General features: G+C 37.3%; 1 protein-coding gene across 2 annotated transcripts in view; it reads left to right on the top strand.

The window, feature by feature from the left end:
• Positions 1–13,911, top strand: part of LOC127422882 (cGMP-dependent protein kinase 1-like) — a 381,301-nt gene that overhangs the window by 340,989 nt on the left and 26,401 nt on the right. The window lies entirely within an intron of this gene.

The following is a 13,911-nucleotide window of genomic DNA, read 5'->3' as shown; positions in this document are numbered from 1 at the left end:
AATACCACACATACACACAAATACAATGCACAATTCTCCATATTAATAACACCAATTGTCTCTGTGATATGGATTAATCTGCTCTGTAATGACTTTGGCCATGTGGTCTATGTTGAAGTCCAGACAAGTCAGAAATTAATTGGTCTGTGTCTTCTATTTGATTTGCATGTCTGGCTGTGGCTCTGACCTCCTTGTGGCTATAATTATCTCAGTTGAACGGCTTTTCAGGAATGAGTAGCCTAACACATCCAATTAGTTTTCCAAAGTTTGTTTCAAATCACCAATTCTGGACTGATTTAGATAAATCCAGTATTAAGCTGGAGGTGCATTTACAATTCATATTTCATTTAGCCAGCACTGCTCTTTAATCAGTGTTTTAACAGCTGTTCAGTGACACTGTTGTAAATGAGGACGTTATTAGCTGTTTTTCTTGAAGTCACAGCAGCATGGGATGCTGGCCAGTTCTGATTGCCCATCAATTCTCAAAAGACTAATAGCTGATAGCAGGGGCGATTCTAGGACTTTAATCTTGGGGGGCTTAGCCCCTGTATTACCCTATGTTGCATAGATAGTTTTTTTTATTTTATTATTATTATTTTTTTTTTTAACTGCATTCAAGATAGCAAGCTAATAGTGGGGCCTGGGTAGCTCAGTAAGTATTGACACTGACTACCACCTCTGGAGTCGCGAGTTCAAATCCAGGGTGTGCTGAGTGACTCCAACCAGGCCTCGTAAGCAACCAAATTTGCCCAGTTGCTAGGGAGGGTAGAGTCACCTCCTCATGGTCGCAATGAGTGGTTCCCGCTCTCAATGGGGCATGTGGTAAGTTGTGTGTGGATCATAGAGAATAGCATGAGCCTCCAGTGCTGTGAGTCTCCGCGGTGTCATGCACAACGAGCCACATGATAAGATGCGCGGATTGACTGTCTCAGAAGCGGAGGCAACTGAGACTTGTCCTCCGGCACCCGAATTGAGGTGAATAACCGTGCTGCCACGAGGACCTACTAAGGAGTGGGAATTGGGCATTCCAAATTAGGAGAAAATATAGCAAGCTAATATTCTTTCAGAATTATTAACAAAAATTGTTGAACTAAAAAAAGTCTGGTCTAGCAATGCTTATGGGTGAAAGGAAGGCATCCTGTTATAATGGAATGATCATCTATCTCTTTATATAGATAGATGCCATATATCTATGCCATAACTACAATTCAGAACACTTTAGTAACTGCATAGCAACACCCTAGTAACTGCCTAGCAACCCCTCAGAACACCTTAGCAATGCCCTAAAAACCACCCAGAAATCCTTAGCAAACCCTTAGGCCAAATATTGTAAATGTTAAATGCTTTATAAGCCTCAAACTTTTTAACATTTTCAGACAAGGCTTTGTCAAGCCAAAATTCAAAGTTTGTCTGAACAATCATTCTATTTCTAGTTTGAGATTTATTGTCTTCAGCAAAGATGTCCAAGGAGCAGCTGTAGCTCTCTGCTCATGTAGAGCAACAAGAGATTTTTCAATTTCCTCAGAATGCACATCATTATGTCCACCTTTTTGTATCTAGTGTATGTGATCTAAACCAGATTTGATGCAGCACTATTCACTGAAACCAGAATAGCAAACTTAACTGTATGAATGTAGTGTAAACAAGAGATGTTATTATTATAGTGATACAATCAGGCTCAAAATGTGTGGGAAATCCTACACAAGCATTGAGTGATCCAACAGCGCCCTCTTGTTGCCATAGCCAAATATACCATGTCTGTTAAAATCCTGTAGGACATGTATTGTAGGTCATTTGATTTAAACTTTTTAAAGTTACTCTTACATTATATTTGGACTATAACCAATGTATGATGCACACGTGGTGTTATTCCTCCTGATTATACTTTATTAGGACCAGAGGGATCAATAGAGTTCATTTTGAAAAACACTATATGCTGTAGGCTACCGCACAATATAATAATATGCAGGAGACCAGTGTAAATTATGCATAAAATTACATAGCTGTATACAGTATTGTTGATGAGCTCTAGCTGTAAATAGAGGCTATAATAGATGCATACTTAATGAAGAGTGTGCCTTTTAAAAGCCCAGAGATGAGAACGAGTTTTGAGAACGAGAATGAAGTGCTGCATTATCAGACCAAAATGTAGCCAATCCAATTTTTAGTGTTTTCAATTAGTTTAAATCAAAGCAAAGGTTTATGCAAAAAGCTAATGCTCATGTAATTCTAAAACTGTATGACTTTCTTTATTCAGTGCAATGCAAAAGTTGAAATTTTGAAGAATATCCCGGCCACTCTTTAGAGAAAAAAATCCTTAAACAACATGCGAGTAGCGCCAAAGGGAAAGGTGATTACAACTGAAATGATGCAAAAATCCCTGATTTTCAGATTTCCTGTGTGATCATTTTGGCCGTTTTATACTTCTAATGGTTATAATTATGGCAGAATATAAATTCAACTCATATCTCAGTTTCTAAACAAAGTTTTTATTTATTTTATTTAATTTCTATTTGTATTTTTACAGTAATGCACAATGGACATCTATTAGGTATTACGCTGGAATAAACATTAAAATACACATTGTTTCAAAATATAGCCATTAGACTTATATGTGTCACGGAAAACATTTATAAAACAATTATAAAAATAATTACAATTTCTAATCATGTCCTAATGTCATTATAGTGTCATTAGTCACTTTCACTCTTAATTCATTCAGCCCCTTTCTTTTCTTGTTAAATAAGATTAACAAACAAAACAAATTATCATGCTCCTCTCCTTCAGTCGGTCAACAGATGCTAATCCTCGCTTGTTCACGAATCGAATGGGGGAATGGGGCATATTCGTTCAGTGGTTCAAACCAATAATATGCTTCTTCATAGCCTGCACTCCAATGCTATTGGCTCATGGTATAGTCAGTCTTTACAAGTGGATAAAGCCACCAAAGACTAAAACTAATGCAGTACTATTGCTGTTTTAAAGACTTGCTTGCTGCTTGCAAGTCACAGATTTTTAGTGGGGGCTGAGATTAATTTTAGAGGGGGGGAGGGGGGACATTGCCCAGCGCTAATGCCTGCCTAAATATGGTCTAGCAATGCTTATGGGTGATAGGAAGGCATCCTGTTATAATGGAATGACCATCTATCTATTTATATAGCTATGCCCTAACAACCATTCAGAACACATTACTAACTGCATAGCAACACCCTATTAACTGCCTAGCAACCCCTCAGCACTTCAGTCTCATTATAAATATTGTAAAAATATAAATTCCAGGTCTGGAAAAGTCTAAAATAATCTTTCCATGTCAATGGAAATTTATATAATGAATATATTTTTTTTTAATATTATATATAATATAAAATGTGTTTTCTCTTTGTGAATGCAATCTCCTTAAAATGCTTTTTTAGAAATGATTATCCAGTAATCACAAACAACTGGATAAGTCATTGAAATTCATTGGTCTAAGGGAAACCCTGGATTTCACGTGATAAAACCAGTTACTAACATTTTATGTGCATGCAAAGTTAATATTAAAGTAAATTAAAGTATTAAAGTAAATATTAATTTATGATATTAATAGTAATACTAAAGCTTATTTGCACAGATTATATAAATGTCTTTATATAAAAGCCTTGGCCTATAGACTTTCATTGTAAGTGCATCACTCTAAATGCAGTTCTTGTTAAGTTTATTTACTCAACTAAGTTTCACCTTTACTTCTTACAAATGTCAATCAATAACGCAATAACGCAAATTATCACAAAAATTTCACAAGTGTGGACATAATAGTTTTCCGTTTAACTCTAGCGCGAAAACTCTGTGTCGATACTTCAAATGTCGCGAAAAACTGGTTTGGAAACACTTTTTTTCAAGAAAATTGGCATTAACGCAAAAAGATAGTGTCACATGACATAATTTACCCCAATCGTTAGCCTGTGTTAATCATGATGACAAGGTATACATCCTTGAAAGACAATTTATTGTACGTGATTATGGATTGATCTTAACAGCATATAGATCTGATGCTGCAAACATGACACTTCCAGGAGTGCCAACACAAATATCTCGTATCATGCACATGGACAAGTGCATGGAGAACAAATAAATGGCAACTGTTTGTGATTAATTTAATCATGGTAGCCATCTGTTTATTTATTAATGTTGCTTTTCCACTCCATTCAAAATAATAGACGGCAGTCATGGAATTAGCCCATAATACACAAAAAACATATCATTTCTGTGCACAAAGATGTTTTAAATAAAAAATAAATACACAATACTAGGAGAAAAGCATCAGTGTGCTTTTTTGGAACACTAACATACAGCCCAATTCTATAAAATGATTGTTTAGATTACTTTTGAAAAAATACCAGCAAAATTCCCTGTATTAAATTAAATAAATTAGCCTACCAAAAGAATAAAGCATTAAATAAAATAATTAATTACCAAACAAACAAACAAAAAAAAAAAAAAAAAAGAGATATTTTTAGACCTATATATGCCTTTTCTTTACACAAATTTAAATTAGCCTTACCCTCTTCTGTAGATGAAAAAAGTCAGCTGAATGACATTTTCAGAATGTTCTACACTTTTTTCAAGACTATAAACTATCAGAACTATTTGTCCAATGCTGAGTTCACTTTCAGAAAATGAGCTTTTGAACATTTTAAATCTTTTAAATATTTTAAATCTAAACCTCTTTACCTCGGATCGCATTTGCTGAGCTTCTTCAGAAAATGTAAATAGCATTATGACCCTAAAATCATAATGGCCAAATTCAGTTGGACGTTAAAAGTGTCTGGACAAATATGCGGGACATAATGCAGTTGTGATGGCGATGCTTTAGATTAGATGATTGTTTAAAATAGCCTATTGAATATCAGGAATGTATCATATGTAAAATCTGATATTACACCGCATCAATTTTTCTTTAATAGCTGTGCACACAGCATATACACATCGATGGATGGTACTCATACCAAGACTGAAAGTTTCCCCTACTACTTGGTGCAGGTTGCCAGCTTGAACAGGGCCATGACGATTTGCTTTCGGGTCGTAACCGGTGGCAACCTGCGATATGGCGCAACATCAGGCCTTCCTATCAGAAGGGCAACTGTTCCCTTTTGATTGTAATTCCTCCTCTTCTGATTGCATTTATTTGTGAAATTAAAATGACAGTAAGCTGGCTCATTTTAATGAATTATCTCAATACTCTCCCTATTTTACCAAAACTTCGGAGGAAAAAAAAATAGAGACATCTGGGAGGCGAAAGGTACACAATTAGCGATAAACACACATTTCTGTATGGAAACAGTTTAAGGGCAGATTTATTTTGCAATAAACCAAAACTTATATGACAAAGTGTTTTTTTAGGCATGATGTCATCACGCACACCATTTTTATCAATAAAAGTCCATTTGAATGGAAACAGGCAGAAGACGGCAAATTTCCCCCAAAATGTTTTACGCATTTTAACTTTGTCAGTAACAAAATAGCACGAAAAGTGGATGGAAACTAGGCTATTGTTATTCATTATTATTTAACTATCCTAATGTAATTTCAATAATCTGGAAGCATAGCCTTTGTTTTTCTCTGAACGCATCAGCTGATCCATGTTTACGCCGCTTATGGCGTTCTTGTTGCTATGGTGTCAAGTTTGTGTGTGTATCTTGTAGGGCTTTACTGGTTGTTTAGATCAGTGTAACTATCAGAAATAATTAATAATTATTTATTTAATTATTAATTAATATTTAAATTAATTAATTGAATCTAACTCATTAAAACCTCATATGGGGCTCCAGTAAATGTAGTGTGCTACGTTTAGGAGCAAGTTTGGTTATTAGCAATATTAATAATTATCAAAGATAATTATTAATTATTAAAATCAATAGAACATTGATGAGAATCAATCAATTATCAAAGATAATCGTTAATTGTTAACATCGATGAAACATTAATTAAAATTAACACTAGCTTATTGATCATTCAAATTCAACAATCATCAAAGATAATTATCAATTATCAAAAATCAATAGAATATTAATAAGGATTAACATTGACGGGGCACCACCCTGGAATCAGGGACTAATAACCGAATATTAAAACATATTAGATTGTTTTCTTAGGAAAATCGACATCCGAAGAATATCGATTTTCGGGAAAAAAACAATGAATGAAGGTTTGAATCCGAGCACTGACATCCCATCAGCATGACACAGGCGTATGCAAAACAAACCAAAACACTTCTCTTTGTAATATAAACAAAGTTTATTTATGCAGTAATATCAATTAATAATTAATACAATACAGTCAATAAACTTCCGACATACAACTACAAACTAAACAGTGATATGATTAGATATGGAAATAAAAATAATCCTAAAACACATAAGGTGTGTGTGTGTGACAGTGTGTGTGTGTGTGTGTAAGGAGGGATGCGCACAAAATGGCAGACGTGACTCTCGTGGAGAGTATGTCACGCGAGACTTCCGGCCAGGGAATATGACCGCGAATATGGCCAGAGAGAAACCAGTCAATGGCGTCTACCAGTTACCGCGTGTATCCGCTTGTACCATAGCTTAGGGACAAAGATGGGCTTTAGCATTAAGCTATCTAGGAGCCAAAAATGTGTGCCAGAATGTTTGTGAGGGGTCGTGTGTGTGTGTGTGTGTGTGTGTGTGTGTGTGTGTGTGGTTAGTACGAGAGAGAGAGAGAATCGTGGGAGAGAAAGCAGCTGTTAGTTCATCGCTCAGAGACGCGGTGGACGGCTCGTAAACAGTCCCGTGTACTTTGACTCTTTAATGGATGAACTCAGTTTACCTGACTCACCCGCGATGGTGAAATTGCACAACAGTCCAGTTTGGTTGGACCACAATACAGCAAAACAAATTTGTGATAATTAATACCCTGAGTATTAATAATGAGTGGGCATGGCGGTCCGTAAACTGTACAAGCAAAAACCTTGAAACACAAGAATAACACACTATAATATTCTATCTCTGCCCAGACGTAAACCTCTTACTTGAATCGCATGAGGACACAGGTAGAATGTGTTTTCCTCCGTCCTTTAACTCTGACCAGGTTCCTTGAGGCTCGGGTGATGACGGGAGGCCATTTCCTCGCTCTGTCGGCGGGCGGTACAGCTGTTGATTCTCGGCGGGCTGGCGGAGAACTCAGAAATGTCAACTTGATTGAAGATGGAAGAGAAATCTTTAATCTCTTCACTTCTGCAGGCAAACGGATGAAGACGTGGTTTGCTCGGCGGTCTCCTTTGGATCTGTTAGAGTGTTCGGTTGAACACAGAGTAATCTCAACTCGTCCAGCAAGATGGAGATTGTATGGCCACAGTTTCAAGTCGGACGTTACTTCCTTGTGCCACTAGGTTGCACATGAGAGCAGCGATAAGCTGCGTCCACACACTGCAAGCAAAGTTGCTGGAAGCAAATCCAGGAAGCATTTCAGAGGTATTTCTACTCCTGATGATGTCATGGTTTGAGGTGCGTTCTGTTGTGTGCCTCATCCAATAGGAGTTGAGAGTTCGATCCTATGGTGAGCAAGGCTTCATGGGATTTGTAGTCTGTTTTGGACTCCCTTTGTTTGATTTTGGCGCGATTTTTATCAGTAAGATTTATGACTTGGTGTGTGGGGGCTGAGTTAGGTTTTACGACTGTGTAAGGCCTGCCTTTGTCTTCTATCTGAATACATGGGCCCAACAATATTCAGCACTTCTATTCTCATTAGCGCATCAGGCGTGTGGAGGGGGCTTGAGTGATGAACACATGAAACTGTTCTAATGAAATGCACTGTTCTCATAATAGCAAGTGTCTAAACATCCTCCATCACCCAAGAGCCTTACATTACATTCATTAGTTACTAGGATACCAGTCATTGGCTTAATGTGTGAAAGTGTGTTTTAAATGCATGCATATTTTTTCCCTCAGTCATCAGTAGTCCCCTCAATGATAGTTTGGAGATGTTGCTCATGATCTAAAATACCTTTTAATGTAAAGGTTTAAAGGTTGTAGAATTTTGTAAACATTGTATTTGAATATAAATTGTGCCTACACCTGAATTTCTTCACAAAACTACAAACTACAGGAAAAGTAGCCAACAAATGTGTCCTGCATAAACAGAAACTCCTTCAACACTGTTTAAAAATCATCTCAGGATGCACCTTATGAAGTTGGATGAGAGAATGAACAGAGTGTGCAGAAATGGAATCGAGACAATGAGTGGTTACTTTTGATGAAGCCATTTGATAGTTTTGAATTGTTTAATTTTATTATCACTACATAATTTCCATACTTCCAGTTGTGTTACTTAGTAGTTTTGATGACTTATGAAATATTGAAAATAGTAATAATAAAGTATGAGTGGGTGTGTCCAGACTTTTGACTAGTACTGTCTGCATTTTGCACCCAAGAGTTTGACAATCTGATCTGCAGTAACCCCAAATTGTTCCACATTGGATTGGCAGCCTTGGCCAGGCACACCATGCTGAGCACACAGATAAGGCAGATGTAATATCACACTATGCTATAGCACAAAAATGGGGACACAATGTCCTGTGCTCCGCAAACAGTGAGGACACACATTGGCAGTCAAAAAGTTCTGAGGGATTTCCTTAAATGGATGATTAAATGGAATGGCTCACCCCAAAATGAAAATTATCTCATCATTTACTCACCCTCATGCCATCCCAGATGTGTATGACTTTCTTTTTTTCTGCCAAACACAAACAAACATTTTTAGAAGAATATCTGAGCTCTGTAGGTCCACACAGTGCAAGTGAATGGTGTCCAGAAATTTAAAGGTCCAAAAAGCATAAAAAGGCAGCATGAAATTAATCCATATGACTCCAGCAGATACATCCATATCTTCAGAATCGATATGTTAGGTGTGGGTGAGAAATAGATCAATATTTAAATCCTTTTTTACTATAAATTCTCCTCCCTGCCCAGTAGGTGGCAAAATGCTCAAAGAATGTGATTCGCCAAAAACAAAAGAAGAAAAATGTGAAAGTGAAAGTGGGGATTTATGCTGCCTTCACGTGCTATAGGAATTATCGTAAATACGAGTTTCCCACTCGGAAGTTGCGATTGAACGACCCCTCAAGACATGATTATGATTGGGAAGGTCAGAGATAATTTTGATTTTCCAGTTTCCAAGATGGGAGGATTCCTAAACTTTCAACATGGCGGAGGAGAGTACGGTTTCTGTAGTGAATGAAATGTTTTATTAATTTTTCTAATTGTTAGCTGTTACCGTTGTGGTCATATTGATTTATGTACATCAGCAACCATTTGATGCATGTTGTACATTTTTACACCGTAAAAATAGCTTGTATTTGAACAAAATTCCATTATCGTCGAGTAATATTTTTCATGGTGTCAAAATAAAAGTTCCTCAAGAAATATACAGGTGTATCTCAAAAAATTTGAATATCGTGGAAAAGTTCCCTTTTTTTCCATAATTTAATTCAAAAAGTGGAACTTTCATATATTCTAGATTCATTACACATAAAGTGAAATATTTCAAGCTTTTTTTTTTTTTTAATCTTGATGATTACAGTTTACAGCTTATGGAAATCAAAAATCCAGAATCTCAAAATATTAGAATAAAGAATTTATAATACAGAAATGTCGACATTCTAAAAAGTATGTTAATTTATGCACTCAATACTTGGTCGGGGCTCCTTTTGCACGAATTACTGCAAATAATTATTGCTTAGTGGTCCAAAGTCCTCTTTTCAGATGAAAGTAAATTTTGCATTTCATTTGGAAATCAAGGTCCCAGAGTCTGGAGGTAGAGTGGAGAGGCACAGAATCCAAGTTGCTTGAAGTCCAGTGTGAAGTTTCCACAGTCAGTGATGATTTGGGGTGCCATGTCATCTGCTGGTGTTGGTCTACTGTGTTTTCTCAAGTCGAGAGTCGATGCAGCCATACCAGGAGATTTTAGAGCACTTCATGCTTCCATCTGCTGACAAGCTTTATGGAGATGCTGATTTCCTTTTCCAGCAGGACTTGGCACCTTTCCACAGTGCCAAAACTACTAGTAACTGGTTTGCTGACCATGATATTACTGTGCTTGATTGGCCAGCCAACTCGCCTGACCTGAACCCCATAGAGAATCTATGGGGTATTGTCAAGAGGAAAATGAGAGACACCAGACCCAACAATACAGATGAGCTGAAGGCCGCTATCAAAGCAACCTGGGCTTCCATAACACCTCAGCAGTGCCACAGGCTGATTGACTCCATGCCATGCTGCATTGATGCAGTAATTCATGCAAAAGGAGCCCCGACCAAGTATTGAGTGCATAAATTAACGTACTTTTCAGAATGTCGACATTTCTGTATTATAAATTCCTTATTCTAATATTTTGAAATATTGGATTTTTGATTTCCATGAGCTGTAAGCCATAATCATCAAGATTACAAAAAAATAAAAATAAAGGCTTGAAATGTTTCACTTTATGTGTAATGAATACAGAATATATGAAAGTTCCACTTTTTGAATAAAATGACGGAAAAAAATTAACTTTTCCGCCGATATTAAAATTTTTTGAGATGCACCTGTATATGAATGACGTACTCATAATTACCACTTCAGAAGTGGGAAGTAGGATAATTCTGATAGCACGTGAAGGCAGCATTATAGTAGAATTAAATATTGATCTGTTTCTCACTCAAACCTATCATATCGCTTCTGAAGATATGGATTTAACCACTGGAGTCATATGGATTACTTTATGCCTTTATGTGCTTTTTGGACCTTCAAAGTTCTGGCAACCATTCACTTGCATTGTATGGACCTACAGAGATGAGATTTTATTCTAAAAATATTAGTTTTCATTCATCAGAAGAAAGAAAGTCATACACATCTGGGATGGCATGAGGCTGAGTAAATGATGAAACAATTAAAATTTTGGGTAAACTATTCCTTTAATTTCAGTGTCTTCACTACTTCATAAGTAGTGTTGACTGTGTTTGTAAGCTGAAGAGGGCTGTGCATGTAGTGGGCAGCTGTTTGCTGTCCCTCTTGCTAGTCTGTTGTTTTTCTTGGGAATCGCCTGGCATAAACAGCTTCTATATGTAGCAGCAGAGGAGACCCTGCAAAGTGCTTCACATAGCTGATTATGTGAGAGATTATGTGACAGTTCTGAATGGTGATTGCCTGGCCACCAGCCTGGTCCTCAAGGACACATTTAATGACTTGCAAAGAGTGGTTGTATCAACATATTATCAATATATATATATATATATATATATATATATATATATATATATATATATATATATATATATATATATACTGATCAGCCACAACATTAAAACCTCTGACAGGTGAAGTAAATAACATGTATTATGGCACCTGTCAAGGGGTGGGATATATTAGGCAGCAAGTGAACAATCAGTCCTTGAATTTCATGTGTTGGAAGCAGGAAAAATGGGCAAGCGTAAGGATCTGGGCGACTTTGACAAGGGCCAAATTGTGATGGCTAGACGACTGGGTCAGAGCATCTCCAAAATGGCAGGTCTTGTGGGGTCTTCCCAGTATGCAGTGGTTAGTACCTACCAAAAGTGGTCCAAGGAAGGACAACCGGTGAACCGGCGACAGGGTCATGGGCACCCAAGGCTCATTGATCCACGTGGGGAGTGAAGGCTAGCCCATTTGGTCCAATTCCACAGAAGAGCTACTGTAGCACAAAATGCTGGCCATGATAGAAAGGTGTCAGAACTTGCTGCGTTGCCGCAGACCGGTCAGAGTGCCTGTGCTGACCCCTGTCCACCGCCAAAAGTGCCTACAGTGGGCACGTCAGAACTGGACCATGGAGCAATGGAAGAAGGTGGCCTGGTCTGATGAATCACGTTTTCTTTTAGATCATGTGGATGGTCGGGTGTGTGTGCATCATTTACCTGGGGAAGAGATGGCAGCAGGATGCACTATGGGAAGAAGGCAGGCCGGCGGAGGCAGTGTGATGCTCTGGGCAATGTTCTGCTGGGAAACCTTGGGTCCTGGCATTCATGTGGATGTTACTTTGACACATACCACCTACCTAAAATTTTTGCCCCTGTCCAACGTCGAAAGCGCCTACAATGGGCACACAAGCGTCAGAACTGGAGCAGTGGAAGAAAGTCGCTCTTTTGGGCGCTGTTTTGGCGGCATGGTCATAAGGTTTTGGCTCATCTGTGTATATTTACTTTATATTTTGTCTTGAAGAACTGGGAACAAATTGGTTAGTCATTAGATATTGTAATTATTTAAATATATTATTTTTATTTTATTTTTTTGCAGATAGAGTTAATAAAACATATTTTTACAGGTATAAATCTTTGATATAAGTATATTTATACATGCTATAAAATCAGTGGACATGCTGTAATTAAAAGTTGGGCAAAATCTTCTGATGTTTTCCAATGGACTTTTATTAATAATAGGATCAAATGGTCAGATTCAATTCATATCAAGCTTTTTTGGCAAGATAAACTTAAGTGTTTATTGCCAATGCATTATTAGACACTATAAATACAGATACAAAACAAACTTAATGCTGAAGTTTAAAATCTAAAAACTATTATTTTCTCTTGCTGCCGTTCAGTCTTTAATGCACACATGCAGGGTTTCACTTTTCACACTGGTTCAGTGAATGAGCATTTTCGGGTGATGAAAAGAGATATGGCAGCTTACCCTTATCTCTCCCACACCTGGCTCGCAACTTGCGGTTGAAGTCTCCATTCTCTGTACAGTAAATCTGCTCCCTTGTTTATTACGCCCTAGACATACATCACACGTAATGATCACACGTAATGAATAAGTGTGCACTGCTCAACACAATCAGTTTCTCTGCCAGGATGTGCGGTTGAGTTGAGCGTGTACCTCCTGGAAATGTATAAATGCGAATTTTAGCCATAGGAAGTGGGAAAAACATAAGTGAAGTTTCAGGAAGTGAAGTAAAACGTTAAACAGTCAACTAATAATCGCAGAAATTAACATGTTAAATTTCCCAGCTCTAGTAATGTGTAATGAAAAGAGCTATATTAGAAAAATGTAAAACAGAAGCATTGTCACAAGTGGATGTTTGAACCTCACTGTATAAAAATGTCACCTTTTTACCATTGATTGCATCATCTACTAGGAGCTCTCCAGACACACATAGCGGCATCTATTCACTTGAGAAACACAATCTTGACAGACGCTTATGTAAGGTGTTTATTTTTGCATCTGGCCTTTCACAGTTAAGTAAAACCCTCTTGACAGCTCAGATCTGTACATCCTCCAGAAGTTCACTTGTATTCTGTGTCATTGACGATGAGCTCAATATTTCACACATGACATCTGTCAGTTTATCACTGCATGTGTTATCAAATTTTTGTGTCTTTTTAAGATTTTCTCTAATGGTACAACATCACATATTAACTGACGTGAGGTTCGAAAACTCACAATTGTGGAGATTGCCAACAATTCCATAGTTTTCACAGTATTCCATTCCTCTGTCATTCCTGTCCTGCTTTTGTTTGGAGAAAGGCCACCCATAGATTATAATGACAGTTGTTATCTATGGCATCAGAAGAGGGTGTTGAAGGAACAAAGCGTAGATTGGTTCAGTAATGCTGTTTGGCTTCATGTGACTGCGACCTCGCACAGAGATCTAAAAACAGATGAGGAAACAAACACCATGTAAGGCCATAATACGACTCAGACTTAATGCAACCAGAAAAAGTTGTTGCGTTAAGAGTTAAAAATGTATAAGCTTGGTATTTCTTTTGTTTAGTGTGTTATTAGATTGTTACAATTTCCTATTTTATTTGATACTGTCAAATAAATACATTTATTTTGGAAGCTGATTTTTGATTAATCCAGGGTTCCCATGGTCATGGAAAACCTGGAAATATTAGGGAATTTT

Source organism: Myxocyprinus asiaticus, chromosome 32, assembly GCF_019703515.2.
Source record: "Myxocyprinus asiaticus isolate MX2 ecotype Aquarium Trade chromosome 32, UBuf_Myxa_2, whole genome shotgun sequence".
Lineage (NCBI taxonomy): Eukaryota > Metazoa > Chordata > Actinopteri > Cypriniformes > Catostomidae > Myxocyprinus > Myxocyprinus asiaticus.
Note: the sequence above shows the minus strand (reverse complement) of the source record. Positions and strands in the feature narration are given on the sequence as shown.